At 40.4% G+C, this 14,891-nt stretch overlaps 1 non-coding gene across 1 annotated transcript; it reads right to left on the bottom strand.

Annotated features, from left to right (window-relative positions):
- Positions 1-1,123: 1,123 nt before the first annotated feature.
- Positions 1,124-1,196, bottom strand: TRNAG-CCC (transfer RNA glycine (anticodon CCC)). The gene has a single exon. It is a non-coding gene; the product is annotated as a tRNA-Gly (tRNA).
- Positions 1,197-14,891: the final 13,695 nt, after the last annotated feature.

The raw sequence follows: 14,891 nt of genomic DNA on the forward strand, positions 1-14,891 counted from the left end.
TGCTAAACTCTTAATAAGACTAATTCTTTGTAGATTATCTTAGTTTTTCTACGTAGACAACCATAGCGTCTTTCAGGTTTATTTCTTCCTTTTGAGTTCTTATAGCTTTTACTTATTTTTCTTGTCTAATCACCTGACTAGGGCATCCAGGACAACATTGAACAGAAGTGGTGATAGGGAGTGTTCTTTTTCTTCCACTTTCAAAGGGGATTCTTTTAACTTTCACAGTGTGGTGTTTGTGGTAGGATTTCTTTTACGACTCTTAGGAATCCAGCACTTGCTAGCAGCTTCTTGCTGCTGGAATCTCTAGGTAGCCATTTCCATCACAGGTTGTTTTAAGTTTTTCAGGCATGAGACACTCGCAAGTCTTCCGTGTCTTCCAATTACAGGAAATAAGCACTTTGGGTGGAACCATGGAAATTCCTCAGATGAGACTTGAGGTGGGAAGGTAGCACCACCTCAGTCCTCCCCTACAAGGGAAGTGAGAAATCTTGTCCCATTTTTGCATTCTGACTTCCCTTTACATCCTTGTTCTGGCTGGGGGTACCAAAGGTCATGGGACTGGCTCTTTAATATTAAATATTTAATAAATTAAATATTTAATATTTAATAAATTAAATTTAATAAATTAAATATTCCTTCATGAATTATGTACCTGAGAGCTTCAGCTCACACTCACCTTGGTATCTGATGTTTCCTTACTGGGGTCTCAAAAATGAGTCAGGAAGAATCCAGCTGATCATCCAGTGACACTTCTATATTTAGCTTAATGAAGCCTGAAGCGCAGCAATAATTACCCTGCTCTTGAAGAATATGAGGACTTTAGAAAGCTTTAACTTTCCTTACCCAGTTCTGACTATCCTCTTATTGTCCACTATTTTAATTATATCTTATTTTTTGATATCACAAATTACAAACTAGATTTGCTTTCTATAGCTAGTATTCATTTACATTTCCTCACAGTTTACCATAGTCTTGGCTCACTATTCCTTCCTGCATCTCAGACCTGCCTTCTGTGGTCATCTTCCTTCATCATGAAGGGCATCCTTTAGAATTTCTTTTTTTAAATATTTATTTATTTATTTGGCTGCGCCGGGTCTTAGTTGCAGCATGCAGGATCTAGTTCCCTGACCAGGGATCGAACCTGGGCCCCCTGCATTGGGAATGCAGAGTCTTACCCACTGGACCACCAGGGAAGTCCCTAGAATTTCTTTATTGAACGTCTCTTGCTAGCATTCTGTTTGTCTGTCCTGAGTGTCCTGTTTCCCATGAGCCAAGTCACCTGCAGCGCAGGGTTGCTATTGGTGGGGATAAAGGAGAACAGTTCGTCCCCCAGCTTCTAGCTCCCATTGGTCGACGTTTGACCTGCAAAGAGTTAGCTTTCTCTCACGACCAGGTTGTGTCCATTGAGGTGACTGGGTGATATTTGCAGGGGGCTGCAGGAGGGAAGCAAGAGCTGCAATGTCCAGGTATAAAATGAGGCACTGTCAGCTTGTTCCTTTCTTCAGGAGTATAGATTTCAATTGGCTGGAATCTGTGCAGAGCTAGTTATCACAGTGGCAGCTTGTGCAAGAGTCAGGTAAAGCCAAGAGGATATGAAGTGGTGTGAAATGGGTGGTCGATTTCATTGTGTGTTTTGTGACTTATATTCTTCCTTCCTCTCTACCTCTCTTGCTCCCTCTCTTTTGTGGTGAGTAATATTTGTAGAAACTGTTATCTATGAGAATTCTTTGAAACCTGGGTTTAATGTGCTTTCTTCCAGAAAGCAATTGTGTTTACTTCTGTGAGATTTCTGGACTTCTTAAAGTAAATCTCTACCTGTGTTTTTTCAGTTCTTGGAAGTTGGGTGATTTCCAGATCCAGTTTGGCATGAGTACCGGCTTACAGTTGTAGATTATCAGGAGAGACCCCGCTGCCACCCCTACCACCAAAGAAATGACTAAGAAAGGCAAATGACTTTATTGTAACTGTCAGCTGAAAATTTCCCCCTTTTCACAGTGAGTACAGCTCCTGAGGGACCAGGCATGACAAAGGAACCCATTCAACTTTTCTTTTTGCTTGGGCCCAAGGCTCTGCAGGTAACCTCAGGGCAGCTGTTGGCCTTAGCATTTTGTTACCTCTCTGTAGCAAGAGTATTTTCCACAGTGTGATCTGTTCTGTTAAACCAAGATCAAATTGCTGCTGAATTCTAAGTTAACCCTTAAAGAGTTAGTTATTCCTACCTCCTTTGCATTACCTGAAGTTTGATAAACATGTTCTTGGTGTCTTTCTATTGTTAAGGTCTTTGCATTTCTAGCGGTAAGATCCCTTGGAAGCCCCCGTTGCCATTCTGTTCGTTACAGTTCTTTTCTCATTAAGCTTGGGGTTCAGTACTACCCAATTCCCTACATTCTGTCCTGTCCCTGAAGACAAGTCCATAGACTCTTGTCATTTTAAAAGAAACATATGGGATATGTCCTGGTTATCTTTTGCTGCATTAACTAATCAACCCCCAAGTTATTTTATTTTATATTTTATTATATTTTGTTTGATATTATTATCTTTCACAGTTTGAGGAGTGTTCAAGGAGTTGACTGAGTTCAGCTGGGCAGTTCTCATTCGAGGTTTCTCATGCAGTTGTAGTGGGTGGGGTGAGAGTCAACTCAAAGGTTTTCTTCACTCAAGGGCTTTAAGGTTGAGGCTGGCTGTCTACTGGGATCTCAGCTGAGCTATGTTAGAGCACATGGCTGGAACAAGTGGTCTCTCCACGTAACCTGGGCTTCCTCACAGCTTGGTGGCTGGATCTCAAGGAAAAGAGTGAGTTAGAAGCTGTATTACCTTTTATGTTGTAGTCTTGCATGTCGTAAGTCTGCTGCATTTCATTTGTTACAAGAGAGTTACCAAGACTGGCCAAATTCATGGGGTGCGGAACTAAACTCCATCTTTTGGAAGGAGGATCAAAGACCTTGTGGACATATGTTATAACTACCACAGACTTAAGCAGACAAACATAGGAAGGCTTCATGTTTTCAAATTCTAACAAGTTTTTTTTTTTATTGCCATGGTCATAGCTCTTCAATTCCTGATCTTTTTTGGTGGAAACACAAATGGGCATTTTCCTTTGATTTTATAACTCACTGGGTTTCACTCACTAAATCTTCTTCTGAACCTACCTTTTTTTTGTTGTTACTGTTATTTATTTATTTGTTTTTATTTTTGGTTATATTGGGTCTTCACTGCTTTCTCTAGTTGTGGTGAATGGGGGCTACTCTTTGTTGTGGTACGCGGGCTTCTCATTGTCATGGCTTCTCTTGCAGAGCATGGGCTCTGGGCGCGAGGGCTTCAGTAGTTGTGGCTCGTGGGCTCTAGAGAGCAGGCTCAGTAGTTGCGGTGCATGGGCTCAGTAGTTGTGGCACACGGGCTTAGTTGCTCCGCGGCATGTGGGATCTTCCCGGACCAGGGCTTGAACCCGTGTTCCCTGCATTGGCAGGCAGATTCTTAACCACTGCGCCACCAGGGAAGCCCCTGAACCTACCTTTATGTATATTCAAGCCCCGAAGATGCATCCAACCTACAGTAATTCTTACCATGTCTTTCAGGTTTCTCTGCCTCCAGTTTTACCCTCCTCTTCTCACTGATATACTTCCAAGCAACACATCTGATCATGTCCCTCTCATGATTGAAAGATCACTGGTGGCTCCTTATCTCCAGTTCCTCAACATGGCACAAAAGACCTTCCATGATTGGCCCCTTACCTTCTTCTGTGCCTCATCTCATTTTCCTGTTTCTCTTTATACTCTAGTAAAACTAAACACTCTGCCTTTTCACATCTCTGTGCCTTTGAATAAGTTGATTCCCCCGCCCTAGAATGTCCATCTCTGACCTATCTGGCAGTCTCAAGCATTCTTAAGGTGCATTCACAAATATATCCGTGTTCCCGAGTCTATAGCATCCATTTGTTCAGTCTACTGGCTAGACCTGAATAGCTTTTCTTTTGAAATCTGCAAAGTTCAAATCTGCTCTAATTCTCTACTATTTCTTTTTGATAGGATGTAATAAATACATGAACCTTTCCCTTCTGACATTAGAAGCAGCACTTGTCAGCTCCGGTTAAGAGCTCAGCAATCTCTGAGACCCCCTGGTCTTCAAAGGACACTGGTCAATTTTTCTCAAGAATAGTCTCACCTCACTTTCCTTTGGTGACAGTATCCACAGTCATAATCCCATTGTTGCCTCCAACTGTGAGAATATATCTTTACAGAATTTTCTTAAATATCAACTAGAACCAAGACTTCCCTGTAGAGAGGCAAGTTAAAAAAAAAAGTAATTCAGCAATATAAAAGAAATACAGCAGTATAAAATATAAACAGCATTACAGATGTAATACAGCATATAAAAATTTTAAAGCATAAAAACTAGGGAGAAGAAAATTATTAAAATGGCAATTATTGATATACCATAATTTCAACTTCCCTATTGTTGGACACATCAATATTTCCAATTTTCCTATATAAATAACATGGAAACAAGCATCTTTATGCACAAAAAGTTCTCTCCTAATCTGATTCTGTCTTTTTGATAGATTCCCAGAAATGTAACTATTAAGTCAAAGAACATGAGTTCTTTTAAGCTTTCTGATACATTGCCAAATTCCCACCATTCTTCCCAGCACTGCATGAGAGTTCTACTTCATTGAACCCTCACAAGCTTCGGCATTATTTTTTTTTTTTTAAGTTTTGGTAATTTGAAAATTTAAAAAAATCTTTCTTTAGCTTATAATTCAATAAAGTTGAGTGTTTTCCATATTTTTATGGGTGGGGGATGGATTGGACCTTGAAAGACAAGAGAGATTTGGGTGGGCTTGGAAGAGGCAATTGGACCTTACAGATGAGAAGAATTGCATTTTAAAAAACTCTTAAAAGTGACTCTTTTGTATCCAGATGAATCATTTTCTTCAAAGATAATTTTGTATTCTCCATGATTTTTTCAAAGATGGAAGAATTGTTATATGCTGTCTCATGTAGATTTCAAATACACCATAAACAAGACTTTATAACAGTTAAATCTTTTTCATCCTCCCTCAGATTTCTATGTAAAATATTTCTGTTCAATTTTATCCCTTGTGTTCTGAAAAGGTGGCCCATATTTATGGCATCTGATGGGTTCTACATAGCTTAATTATGAAAGAGGATGAAATTTAAATTTTCATAAGTTGGTGCCAATTAGACTATGTAAATGAATGTTTCCTGTGGTTTCTGTTGTTGACTTCATTTCTTTTCATTTTTTTTTCACTAACTAGCTCTATGTGTACTTATGGTGAAGGTGTCACACAGGGTGTGTTGATAAAATAAACATTTGGCTCTCTTCCCTACTACCTTTTGAGACATCTGGGGAATACACTTTTGCCCCAGAAATTAAATGAACACGTCAGCTGAGCCACTTGTCATATTATCCCTCTGTTCCCAGACTTGCCAATTTTAATTTTTAAGGTCTCTGGGGAAATGATTCGTTTAGTCTGTATCTTAGCCACCAGTCTCAGCCAGCTGGGGTTTTTTCCCCCTAATGTGTTTTCCCTCCCTTATTTAAGTTTAATAAAGTTGATTTGAATTAGAAAAGAGATCCTTTGATTAGAGGTGTTTGTGTCAGGAGAATGTCTAGGACCTACATGCAACATCTGCTTCACTGTCTCCTAGGAAGATAGACATTTGTGTTCCAACTTCTTTTGGTCATTGAACCAGCTTACTAATGAAAGTGCTGTGACATCAGAAGGTTTAGAATTTATAGATCAGGGAAATGATTTTACGAACAGTGTGTCCATCTGTACTGAATGTTCACATCGTTATAAACCATCTTTAAAAAAATACATTTAATTAAGCATCTCAGTTTCTTCATTTACTGTTACTTCCTATCTCCATACTAATGCATACATTTTGAATTACTATCCTAGCTGAATATGCCTGTTTTTTTTCTTCCCTTAGTACAAAATAATACTGTTCAGTTCCAAAGGCCAGTAGCATCCACATAATGTTAGAAAAAGGGTTTGCCCAACGAAAGAGCTGTTTATTGTACTACGGTAAATTAATTTAACTATTCTGGGCCTTGGTTTCCTCATCAGTAAGACAGAAGTCTGCAATAGCTAGTCTTACAGCTGAGCCCTGGTAGGGCATGCAGTTCATCCCTTTACCAATGAGACAACTGTTGACAAACCTTCCACAGACCCAGGACATTTACTCAGATTTCTTGACTTGAGGTCCAGGGTTTCAGGGCTTATTTCTAATACTTCACTCTGACAGAAACTGAGTGACTTTAACCCATTTCATCTAAATGGGGTGATAGAGGTGATGGGGTGATTGATGGGGAAGAACTTTCCAGGCAGAGAAACTGTCATGAAGAGAGGCCTGAAATTAGGAAAGACGTTGGCTTATTTGAAGAACTAGAAGAAAACCAACGTGAGTACGGAGAGTGAGGGGGATAGACTGAGAGATGGGGCCAGAGAGGTGTCCAGGAGCCACATCAGACATGACCGTTTGGTCATGTTAATTTGTTTGGGTCTTTTTCAAAAGAGATGAGAAGCCATTGAAAGGTTTCACGTAGGAAGGTGTCACGATGCGGTATTTGCTTCATCTAAGCTTCATCGGGGCTTTAGGTCCAATATTTAATCTCTAGTACATACAACACTGTCTGGCACGTAGTAGGCCCTCAAAACTTTGAGGAATGAATAAAAGAATGGAATAATAAGTGTATTTGTAATGTGCAGAAGAGACCAGAAGCATGGGAGGGGGCTGTTAGGGTGGTTTTGTAGTATTCCAGCCAGAGGTGTGTCAGTCTGTGGTGGATGCATTAGAGATGGAAAGAAGCAGACATGTTGGATATCCTGTACTTAGAACCATCAGGACTTGGTCAGAGTGCTGGAGGTGTTGAGCAGGAGTCCAAGTTTTCTAGCTTAAGCAACGTGGTGGCTAGAAGTAGCATTTACTGAAATGGGGAAGAAAGGTGGGGCAGATTTCAGAAAGGACCAAGGGCTTGATCTTGAACATGATACATCTGGGATGCCAGGGAGAAGATATCCAAGTTGAAATATCAGGTTATCAACTGGATGTATCAGACTGGTGGTTAGAAAGAAGATTTTGGCTAGAGATGTAAATTTGGACATTGTCTGCAAGTAGATATTTTATTTTTTTACCTTATTCTATTTATTTTTTTAAAATGTTTATTGGAGTATAGTTGATTTACAGTGTTGTGTTTCAGGTGTACAGCACAGTGAATCAGTTATACGTATACATATATTCATTCATTTTTAGACTCTTTTCCCATATAGGTCATTACAGAGTATTGAGTAGAGTTCCCTGTACTATACAGTAGGTTCTTATTAGTTATCTATTTTATATATAGTAGTGTGTATATGTCAATCCCAATATTCCAATTTATCCCTTTCCCCCTGGTAACCATAAGATCAATTTCTACATCTGTAACTCTATTTCTGTTTTGTAAATAAGTTCATTTGTACCATATTTTTAGATTCCACATATAAGTGATATCATACACTATTTTGTCCTTCTTTGACTTACTCAGTATGACAATCTCTAGGTCCATCCATGTTGCTGCAAATGGCATTATTTCGTTCTTTTTTATAGCTGAATAATATTCCATTGTATATAGGTACCACATTTTGTTATTTTAAATAAACTATAGGCAAATAGAAAAGAAGCAGAACCTAGGCCTTAGGAAATTGACCTTTAGAGTTCTGGTAGAAAGGAAGGGCCAGCAAAGGAGCTAGAAGAGCAGTGTCCAATGAATGAAGGGGCAAAATCAGAAAAACAAGGCATCATGGAAGTAAACAAGAGTATTTCAGGAAGGAGGAGAAGGGGTTAACAGCATGGAATTCTCCAGAGAGGACTAAATGATAATAGTGTTAAGCTATGTATTAGATTGAGTCATGTGAAATTGCTATTTTTGTAGTTAAAAAATGATCAAGTATTGATAATTTTGTATGCTTTAATGCAATACATAGTTTGCTTGAAAGGTATATATTTCAGGGGAGTATCTCTTCCATTAGGTGAGGAATGTCTGTTACCACGATCGTAACCCACGCCCCACCACCAACTTGTCTTTGTCTTTGTTTACCTAACTTCTCTCAGTAAATTTGTATGTACTTGGCTTTTATTCTAAAGCTGGGGGAAACCACTGAAGGATTTTAAGCAGGGAGTGACAGATCTGATGAGGTTTTGTTTCTTTGGCCTGTAAACTAGGGGACCTATGTCTGTTTTCACCCACAGCTCTTTGCCCAGCAAGTGGGTCATAGCAGGAGTTTGCTTTTTATATCCCAGAGAGGTTCTTTCCTGAACATGCAGCACGAATCTCAGTCTGAAAGTATTTCCCCTAATATTTTAAATTATTATGGGTGTCGAAGTCTCACCATACAAATGATATGACCTCTTTGGTTTACCTGTCATGGCTCTTGTTATCCAAATGGTGGCGTTTGGCATTTCAGTGTAGAAATGTCCTGAGTTACAGAGTCAAGGCTGGTTCACTTTGATGTCAACACAGACCCTGGATGAGGAGTCTGGAATCCTGGCATCTATTGTGGCATCATGAACTAGTTCATGTAACCTCTGAAGGCTTAAGTTTCTTTACTTTTTTTCCCTATTTTCATTATTTTAAAATAACTAGATTGAATGATTTCTTTTAGTTTTCTTTTAGCTTTAACAGTTGATGCTTCTATTAATGATGTAGTAGTTAGAATATGACGGTTCCATTCATATATTTGTATTTTGTCTTAGGAAGTTGTAAGGTAGCTACTCACTGGCCAGGACCTGAAGCCAGTGTTGACATGCTTTGTTTATCCCCCCCCCCCAAATATTTTTTTTAACATCTTTATTGGAGTATAATTGCTTTACAATGGTGTGTTAGTTTCTGCTGTATAACAAAGTGAATCAGCTATACATATACATATATCCCCATATCTCCTCCCTCTTGTGTCTCCCTCCCACGCTCCCTATCCCACCCCTCTAGGTGGTCACAAAGCACCGAGCTGATCTCCCTGTGCTATGCGGCTACTTCCCACTAGCTATCTATTTTACATTTGGTAGTGTGTATATGTCCATGCCACTCTCTCACTTTGTCCCAGCTTACCCTTCCCCCTCCCTGTGTCCTCAAGTCCGTTCTCTACGTCTGCGTCTTTATTCCTGTCCTGCCCCTAGGTTCTTCAGAACCACTTTTTTTTTTTTTTATAAGATTCAATATATATGTGTTAGCATACAGTATCTGTTTTTCTCTTTCTGACTTACTTCACTCTGTATGACAGACTGGGTCCAACCACCTCACTACAAATAACTCAACTGCATTTCTTCTTAAGGCTGAGTAATATTCCATTGTATATATGTGCCACATCTTCTTTATCCATTCATCTGTTGATGGACACTTAGGTTGCTTCCATGTCCTGGCTATTGTAAATAGAGCTGCCATGAACATTGTGGTACATGACTCTTTTTGAGTTATGGTTTTCTCAGGGTATATGCCCAGTAGTGGGATTGCTGGGTCGTATGGTAGTTCTATTTTTAGTTTTTTAAGGAACCTCCATACTGTTCTCCATAGTGGCTGTATCAATTTACATTCCCACCAACAGTGCAAGAGGGTTCCCTTTTCTCCACATCCTCTCCAGTATTTATGTTTGTAGATATTTTGAGGATGGCCATTCTGACCGGTGTGAGGTGATACCTCATTGTAGTTTTGATTTGCATTTCTCTAATGATTAGTGATGTTGAGCATCCGTTCATGTGTTTGTTGGCAATCTGTATATCTTCTTGGAGAAATGTCTGTTTAGGTCTTCTGCCCATTTTTGGATTGGGTTGTTTGTTTTTTTGATATTGAGCTGCATGAGCTGTTTATATTTTGCAGGTTAATCCTTTGTCCGTTGATTCATTTGCAAATATTTTCTCCCATTCTGAGGGTTGTCATTTCGTCTTATTTATGGCATTCTTTTAGGGCAGCCCTCAGCTGGATCTGAGCAGCATCTGCCCCGTTAGAGTGGCAGTTCTCGTTCTAGTTCATGACCCCTCACCATTCTGGGCTGTTCTTCATACCCCGAACACTTCCCACATGATTTTCCCAAGTCCTTGTAGCTATTTGAGTTTGATTGACCTGGGATGACCCAAGCTGGAAAACATCGCAGTGGTGAAACTTCAGTGTGATGTGAACCCTTTACAGGTGTTCAGCTCAGTTTCTCATTTCTTTTTGCTGAGACTTCGGTAGTCAGGTCCACTTGGTCAGAGTATTGCCTAAAAATAGGCAAATTAAGGGAGCAGGACTTTGCTGTGTTTAGTGATGGTTTTCACACAAATGCCTCTGAGCAGTGTCGCTCCACCCCGGCTACCCATTAGCGTCATCTGGGGAGCATTGAAAAAAAAACCTCCGTCCAAGTTTCACCCCAGGGCAATTAGATCAGAATCTCTGGAGGAGAGGCCCAAGCGTTAGTATTTTTAAAAAAATCAGATGTTCTAATTTGCAGCCAGGGTCGAGAAACACTGCCCTAGAAGCTGTGAACCCAGCAGCAAGGACTGACATCGTCTGCCTAGAGAAATCCTCAGAAGGTCTGGGGAGTTATTTGTGGCTGGTGTTCGGTCTCTATGGAGTCACTGAAAACCATGTGTAAGAACAGCCTCCCTCCTCCGAAGCTAGGCTGCCCATGTGTCTGGGGTTTCCATCACACCTGGTGGCACTCATGAGATGCTTCCAGCATGGGTCACTCAGCCATTGCTGTCTCCCTCCGCTTAGGCAAGTCTGCAGGGTGGAATGAGGGTGGGAAGAGGCCTGAATGGAGCGGTGAGCTGAATGAAGGCAGGGCGAGGTGGGATGTTGGTGTTTTACCGATCTAAATGACAATCTGCCGATTATGGAAAAATGTGGTTTCAATACCTTAGCTTTTAAGACGATCGATGAAAGTGCAAAAACAACCTGGTGGTAAAGCAAAGATGAAAACATGACTTAAGAAGGTGCTTCCGGGATTTCCCTGGGGGTCCAGTGGTTAGGACTGAGCTTCCAGTGCCGGGGACCCAGGTTCGACACCTGGTTGGGGAACTAAGATCCCGCCTGCCGTGCAGCCAAAAAAAAAAAAAGGTGCTTCCATTTGAAGTGTTTCCTTTCCAGTGACCCCATTTGGGCTACTTTAATCTGGAAAGTCTGCAAAACGACTTCTTTCTCTGAGTATTGTTAAAGAATTAGAAGACTAGGGGAAAAGTGCAAAGTAATGCCAGAGCAATCATTGTTTCCAAAGTTCCCATAGAGAAATTATTTTTCCAAAAGACCCAGGATGATAGGGTGAGAAGAAGTGCTTGAAACAATAGCTACTCAATGACATTCTCCTTGTCTGCCCCACCAGTAACGTCAGAACAATAGGCTTTGAATCCGAGCCTAATATGGAATTGAAAAATTGCAGACTTAGGGTTTAGGATGAACACAACCCAGCTGGAGCATTCACTGAACAATGGCAGGAAGGTCTGGTGGAGCCAATCCGGCCGGCTGTGGTCCTGCCACAAGGGAACGATGGGTTTTAAAGGACACAGCCTAATTTCTCTCTGCAGCTGGGTGTCATTGACTAATGAAAATATATTGGCACGCCGCTCACGGGTTATTGTTCCATGTAACTTCACCTCTTAGCTGGGGATTTGTAAGCAGGCCGTGATTGAAAGTGATATGACTGGGCTCCGTTATTAAAATATTCCAAATACAGCCTGCCCTATTTATTGGAAACAAAGTTTGACAAGATTATGTTGATACGAGGAGCAGATAATGAAACATCACCGTGCATAGGCACTGCCAGTGTCAACTGGGCAGAATTACAGTCCTTAAATATTTATACAGGAAAATGAAATGCAACTATTAATACTTCCAGGAAGTGATACAGTGTGAGAGGAGAAAGAGACATGAGGAATAGGATCCTGGGCTACTTGTAACAGGCCAATTCATCATTTTTATAAAATGGCTGCATGTCTCATTTGCAGGAAGTCTTTCAAAGAATGGGAAAAAGCATAACCACCTCGAAACCTCTAAAAATTAGGCATGTTTAAACAGAAGTGTCTAAGAACCTGATGACTAAATTTAGGTTTAAGAAGGACTTCATTTTTAGGAGGGTTATGTCTTTTGGATTGATTTAAGCTCTAGCCCATTTATTTAGTCATTTAAAAAGGACACTTAATTAACTTGGATAATGTAATTTTGTTTTACTTTGGTATTATTTGGGGGAGAAATCTCTAAGAGGCAATGAAGGCAAATGTTCAGACAGGCATATTCACCATAAAAAGCAATAAGAAAGGCATTAGTCTAAGAATCAGGTCTGGTTTTAATCCAGGGTTTGCCTCTAGTTGGACTAGTGGGAAAGTTGCTTCCTCGTTCCAGGCCTAATCTCCGCACCTCTGGGGGTGTATGCTTTCTGTGTGTATATATATATATTTGGGTGGGGAGCAGGATTTGATAATACCCTAATTTTCCTCCAAGTGTTTTAGGAATGCATGTCTTATCGTCAGCAATTTTACCCATTTCCAAAACCTGATTTCTTACAAAGTTTACATCCACTCATACCCGAGGAACTAGCAAGGAGGGCCCTGAAGAGCCAGAACTTGCCTGCACTCTGGGGCCTTTGGATTCTGCCCATCCCAACCCTCGCTCTTCAGTTCTCCCCGCCTCTCGCGTCAGCGCTTCCCTCACTCCGTCACGTGGGCCTCATGCTCTTCAGGTTCTCTGCCCCTCCTCTTTCCTCCATCTGCCCCTTGGTCTCTTCGTTCGCTGCCCGTTAGTAACCCCCTCTCTGGGGTGGGCAGCCCAGGAGTGATTTTTGCAGGCTGGAGGTCTCCCTCCCTGCTCTTGAGAGTTACTGGTTGATGGAGCGAAGTCAACTGTACTTTCCTTAAAACGCTGCTCTGAAAGCAAAATGAAAACCACTCCACTGAAATTTAGCAGAAGCCTTCAAAAGGCTATTAAAAGCATCACATTCAGTACAAAATGCCCTGAACTATATATAGTCATAAGAAACACATTTTGTATAAATCAATACATTTGATTAATCAGTCGTTTGGCAAACTGCTCATTTGCTGAATCAGTTTTCAGTGAATTGCGCTAGAGTGAAAACTGCACTCTTCTTTTTGCTTTCCCCTTTCCTTTTTTTCCATCTTCCAACAGGCTCCTTTTTTTTTAATCGTCCTCAGTCAACATTTAGTCTGTTGATGACTTCTGGTATTGAACTGAATAAAGTAATTGGCAGGGATGTGTCAAAGATGGAAAAGGAACAGAGTTTAATTGCAGAGGTTTCCAAACTATGTTCCAGGCATAGTTTTCCAAGGCCTTTTCACGAGTTTGGTTTGAGGGGCAAAGTTTGATTCAAGAGCATTCTGAGGTTGCAAGGGCAGTTATTAAAAACCGTTACCACTTGCAATTACTTTTCTGAGTCAGGATTTTCTCAGTACTATACTGTGTAATAAAATAAAGAAAAATTGGATGCCGAGACTGATTTGTTGGCATCCACAATCCCCAATTTCAGAATTTTCAAAAATCTCATTTTTGTCTTTGATTGATGTTTTAAATAAATGCGGCACAAAATACCGATAAATAATTTTATACTAATAAAATGCCGCCTTTATCAGTTACGTATACTGAGGTTACATAAGATTTGGTTCAGAGGAAAAATGGTTCCACTGTTTAAAAATGCTTGAAAACCATTGATAACAGAGAGAACTCTGGCCTGGGAAAATTAAGACTCTGTTTCACATCCATACTCCACCAGTGATGAGCTCAGTGACGCTGAGAAAATCATTTAAAACTTTTGGACTTCAGCTTAAATCTACGAAGAGAAAACTGAATTCGTATCTTTTTGAAAGAGCAAGAAAACAAACAAAAATAACCTATGTGAGGATTAAGAATCCCAGGAGATAGCTGAATGCTTAAAAAGGCTGGTGCAAAGAAATGTCTAGTTTGTGACAGATGTGGAGGAATAATCTTTTGACTGTCTCAGATTCATCTCCTGCAGCTGCACGGTACTTACCAGTTCTTTATCTTAGCCAATGGCCCTGCTTACCGTATTGCTCAGAAAAATAAAAAGGCCAGTGCAGAAAATTCATGATTACCCAAGGCTGCCATTGTACGGTATATTCTCTTTCTATCTGCAAGGACCTTGAAGTTGACTTTCACTAGATGCTGGACATACCTGGTAAGATTTTCACACATCCCAGGTTTGTAATTACCTCTCATCTATAGCACGCACTTTTCCTAGTAAAATTCAGACTCCTCATGAGAGTGACTGCTTGAGCCATCTTGAGCAGAAAATAATAGCTTCATAAGCATTCAGATACCTCCGCAGCCTACCGGTACTTGCCCAGTAAGCAGCCTTGATTCCAAATTCCTGCCTTCTACAAATTATGTTACTACGTATTATCTCGGTCCTGCAGAAGCGTTCTAGAAGTGTCGAAACCTTCGATACTAAATCCTAGACTGCAGAGGGTCTTCTGGGTAGGCAGTACCACTTGGTGTTGAAGGCTCAGACTCCAGATTTTGAAAGACTCCAAGCTGAAGGCCAGCTTTCCCGCTTACTGCCCAGGTATCTGTGGGCAAGCTAGTGGACCTCAGGTTCATCCACCGTAAGGTGGGAATAGTAAAGTTCTAGGTCCAAAATAAGATTCTAGCTAAATAGCTAAAATCTATAGGCTGAATAATTGATATATTTAGTAACAATGTTTTTCAAGTGACCAATTAGCCTAACCTACTAAATTCATCAACTTACCTAAAACTTATGTCCCTGTATTAAATCTTTATAAAGCTCACTGCATTTAATACTGCATGGCTGGTCCTAACAGCTTTGGGAGATTTCTGTGAAGTTTTTTTTACTTGACTAATTCTCATTTTGTCTTTGTAGCAGCATTTTAAAG

This window comes from Balaenoptera ricei, chromosome X, assembly GCF_028023285.1.
Source record: "Balaenoptera ricei isolate mBalRic1 chromosome X, mBalRic1.hap2, whole genome shotgun sequence".
Classification (NCBI taxonomy): Eukaryota; Metazoa; Chordata; class Mammalia; order Artiodactyla; family Balaenopteridae; genus Balaenoptera; species Balaenoptera ricei.